At 38.4% G+C, this 5,000-nt stretch overlaps 1 pseudogene; it reads right to left on the bottom strand.

Annotated features, from left to right (window-relative positions):
• Positions 1 to 2,659: 2,659 nt before the first annotated feature.
• LOC137646368 (uncharacterized) overlaps positions 2,660 to 5,000 on the bottom strand; it is a 40,994-nt pseudogene continuing 38,653 nt past the window's right edge.

Genomic DNA, 5,000 nt, shown 5'->3' with positions numbered 1-5,000 from the left:
TAGTAGGTTGGCCAGAGCACCAGCCACACGATAAGTTACTACTGCTAGAGAGTTATGGGGTCCTTTGACTGGCCAGACATTACTTCATTGGATCCTTCTCTCTGATTACAGTTCACTTTCCTTTCGCCTACACATATACCGAATAGTCCGCTTTATTCTTAACATATTCTCCACTATCCTCATATTCCTGAAAACACTTAAAATTACCAAACAATTCTACTTCACCTAAGGGGTTAACACTGGACTTTAATTGTTCAGATGCTACTTTCCTCTTGGTAAGGGTAAAAGAGACCCTAAAGCTATGGTAAGCAGCTCTTCTAGGAGATATACACTCCAAAATCAAACCAATATTCTCTAATCTTGGGTAATGCCATAGCCTCTTTACCTTAGTTTTCCACTGTCTTTGGTCAAAGTGCTCTGGCTTGAGGGTACACTCGTGCACACTATTGTATATAATTTCTCTTCCTCTTGTTTGTTATTTTTTTTTTTTATATTTTATATAGGAATTATCTATTTTAATGTTGTTACTGTTCTTTCCTTGTTTCCATTCCTCATTGGTCTATTTTACCTGTCGGCGTCCAAGGGCTTATAGCATCCTGCTTTTCCAATTAGGATTTTAGCTTAGCAACAATTCATTTAATCTTTATCCCTTGTGTTAGGAAAGTTTGGTGGTTGTCCTTTGTTCAATTGAAATTGTGTTGTCCTTTTCGTAAGGTGATTTGTGTTTATCCTCCATTTCAGGATTTTTGTTTGTCCTTTGTGTAAGGATTGGTGTTGCCTGCATGGAGAAAAATTGGTGTTTCCTTTGCGTAAGGAAAGTTTTATGTTTAGCCTCAACGAGAGGTAATATTTGTCCTCTGTCCATATGAGGTTATTTTTGGGTTACCACCGTGTGAGGCAATATATCTTTGTCCGCTTTGTAAGTGTAAATCAATTTATCCTTGTCCTAAAAAAAATTTGTGTTTGGTCCTTTTCACAAGAAGATTTGGTTTTACAGATAGTATGTTGGCCAGGGCACCAGCCACCCGATGACTTACTATTGCTAGAGAGTTATGCGGTCCTTTGACTGGCCAGACATTACTTCATTGGATCCTTCTCTCTGGTTACAGTTCACTTTACTTTTGCCTACACATACACTGAATAGTCTGACTTATTCTTCACATATTCTCTTCTGACCTCATACACCTGACAACACAGAAATTACCAAACAATTCTTCTTCACCCAAGGGGTTAACTACTACACTCTAATTGTTCAGTGGCTAATTCCCCCTTGGTAAGGGTAGAAGAGACCCTTTAGCCTTGGTAGAAGGACACTCCAAAATAAAACCATTGTTCTCTAGTCTTGAGTAGTGCCATAGCCTCTTTACCGTGCTCTTCCACTGTCTTAGATTAAAGTGTTCTTGATTGAGGGTACACTCGGACACACTATTGTATATAAGTTTTCTTCCTCTAGTTTTGTTAAAGTTTTTTATAGTTTAAATAGGAATTATTTAATATGATGTTGACTGTTCTTTCCTCGTTTCCTTTCCTCACTGGGCTATTTTTCCTTTCAGGGCCCATGGGCTTATAGCATCCTGCTTTTCCAATTAGGATTGCAGCTTAGCAAGTAATAGTGATGAAAATAATATTACCTCCGTATAAAGGGAATGTTCATGTTGTTGGCTTATATGAAAGAGCTAATTTTACTTTTAAGTTGTTGCCCCGGACGCCCATTTATTTTTTCAATCGTTCGGTGGTCACCTGAGTGCTAACTCTGCTGGACCTGATCCGTTTGAATTTTAAAGTGATTTAGTTATTCACATTTTGTTTTGCCGCTAAACAGTATTACTTTTCATTATGAGTAATTCTTAATATTTGATTATCGCTCTTGTAACTTTGTAAAGTTTATGTTAACATTCCTCGAATTACCATGGAATTTTTAAATCATATTTTAACATTTGTTTTGGTTTACTGAATCCATTCATCAAACTGTCCATGGCGGAATCCAGCTACTTTACCTTTGACCGTGAATTACTGGCAGTACACTTGGCTGTCCGTCACTTTCGTCACTGCTTGAAAGGTGGCCATTCATCTGGGATTAGAATAGAACGCCTTAGCAGAGGCCTAACAAACAGATCCAGAGTACTAGGCATGCAGGGTATCCTTTACATCCTTTCATTGGGAGGACGTCCGTTTTGAGAACTCCAACGCCTCTCTCCTCTGTGACGTCAATACTGGTAGACCTAGACCGTGGATACCTTATCCCATGCCCCGAAAGGTGTTTCATTTCATGCATGGCCTTTCACATCCCCCATGCCATTCTATTGCACAGTTACTGAAGTAAAGTTATTTGGGCATGGTATCACTAAAGATGCTAAGGATTAGGTATGTGCCTGTACTTCATGCCAAACCTCAAAAGTACATCGACACATGGTTTCAGGAGTGGGCCCCTTTCCAAAACTAACAGGCACTTTGCCCACATTCAATGTCGATGTAGTAGGTCCACTACCCTCATCACAAGGACATCATTACCTGTTTACCATCATCGACCACTCCACTTGTTGGCCTGAAGCCATTCCCACAGAAACTGCAAAGTCCACCTTGTGTACATCTACTTTAATCTCATGATGGATAGCGAGATTTGGTACACTGAGTATATTACTTCTGACTTCTGATATCATTAGCAAACCTCCTGTGAATCACTGTACTTCAAACAACCGCCTACAACTCTGCTGCCAATGGAATGGTTAAAGGTTTTCCTCGTACCCTTAAAGAAGCTTTGATGTCCCGCTGAAAGGACTACAACCTCTTTGCCTAGCTTCCCTTGGTCCTTCTTGGAATAAGGAATACTTTTTAAAGATGCCATTGATGCCTCAGTAGCTAAAATGGTATATTGGGACTTGTTGGTCGTCCATGCCGTCTGTAACCTCCTCCGACAATCTCCAGCGGTTACATCATGCCGCCATTTTACAAGCCCAAAGCTAAGCAACACATACCCACAGATAAGCACTCATCAACGTATGTTTTCTTGTGTAACAGCACTAGCAACGCACTCTTAACGTACCCTTACACGGACCCTTTCCTCGTGATACGTCATACGCCCAAAGCATTCCTTCTCAACATGCGTGGCAAAGAAGACTGGGTCTCCATTGATTGCCTAAAACCTTTATATCTCCTGCCCATAATATGCGTCTTAAGAACATGGTGCCCTATTTCACATGCATGCCTTTTTTTGGAGGGAGCCATGTTCCACACATGTATCACGCACGCTCAGACACTGTAACGGTATTTCTGTTTTTTGTATATTTTTGTCACCGCTCTCCTGTTCCTGCCTGTATGTTCCTGCATCATTATACTTTAATTTTTGTGCCGTTCTTGACTGGAGTGGGTTGTATATATACTTATACTTCAACAAGATAATGTTAATTGCCGTCAATTTGCCTGTCAGCCACCTCCAAATGGCTCACTTGCACTCACACTCCGCAGAAGAGCTATTGCTGCGTATTTACGCCTTTATTCCAAAGGAATACAATTCAATCATGAAAGAAACAATTTCTAGTGCAATTCAGTTACATAAATGGCATAAATGGTAGGTTACACTTAAAATCTACAATCTTTAGTGTAGACTTAACAGTTACTCCTTTTTTAAGACCGATCTCTATATCTCACCGTCCAAAATAACAATCACTATTTTGCAAGTGTTTGACAGCAAGCAGAGTCAGGTGAAACTTTCTCTCTTCCCCTTTCCTTGTTTTTCTAAAGTTGAATTTAACAGTTTGGCTTTTTATGTTCGGTGATGTTAAAACTTTGTATAGACCTTGACACTTATGGAGGTCTAAAAGTAAATGGTATCACACAACAACCGTCCCTAACCCCATTTTTCATAAAGCTGATTTATACCAGGTAGTAAAAAGACGTTCTTTTTGCCCTTGTTGGTGAATTGACCTTATTACTCCAATAGGTAAAAAGGTTTGTGGGTACTCGAATGTGTATCCTGAAGCTAATCAATTCTTCTCTAATTGGCACTTTGCCTTTAGCAAAGGCCTTGGAACATGTGATGTCCTTCTCTTTATTTTGTATGATTTGCTTTTATTTCAGTGCTACCTTAGACAGCATTAGTTTTGAGGTTCTTATTTTCAAGCTTAACTATGGTGTTAGGTGGGTCTTTTCTCAATATCATTATTGAAATTTTAAGTACTTGACTGTAATGAGTAGCTGTTGATGGACAACATAGTGGCTATAGGAATGTAATCCTCAGGGTAGTGTTCTTGGCCTATTACTGTTCAGATTATAAAAACATATGTTGGTTGAACTGGAAAACCTTATTGCAAATGCAAATCATACTACTTCCTTTACATAAATTCGATCTCCTGAATGTAGACTTCTGATTGCTGATTACTTCAATAGGGGTCTAGCAAGCTCAAACTAGTGCATGGTGGACTATGGCATTTGAACCTGACAAAACCCAAAGCAGGATTGTAAAATAAGTCAAGCAAACACTGTCACCTCAACATCCGGATCGTTTTTATTGAAAATTTATCTTAAAACTATATATAACTCATACAGAAATCTAGGCTTTATTGTTGTTTGCTAATATGCTTTCAAAAAATATCGTAAGTTTCTTCTTCCATTGCACATAAAATTGGCATACTGATTTTCTTGATAATTTGCCAAGACTGTACAATCTTGTTAGAAAATACTATGTATGCAGATGATTCATAAGGCTCAATATTAATAAAGTTTCCTAAGAGTCTTATTCCTGCTTCCACTAGAAGGCAGAATGGTTTTCCTAATCTAATAGCTGAAGTAGAACTAAAGAAGTTCAAAATGGTTGCAAACACTGTTCTGTTTTCGTTTCATGGTTGTTACTGATGTTAATGTAATTTATATACTTTTCTCATTTATAGTTGATTCATTACTTCTCTATTTCCTTTCTACATTAGGCTGCTTCCTTTATTGAAGCCCTTAGACTTGTAGGTTTTAATCTTCCAGTTAGGGTTGTTTTTGGATAGTAAATAATA

The sequence above is a fragment of the Palaemon carinicauda genome, chromosome 9, assembly GCF_036898095.1.
Source record: "Palaemon carinicauda isolate YSFRI2023 chromosome 9, ASM3689809v2, whole genome shotgun sequence".
In the NCBI taxonomy this organism is placed as follows: Eukaryota; Metazoa; Arthropoda; class Malacostraca; order Decapoda; family Palaemonidae; genus Palaemon; species Palaemon carinicauda.
This window is presented reverse-complemented; position numbering and strand designations above follow the sequence as displayed.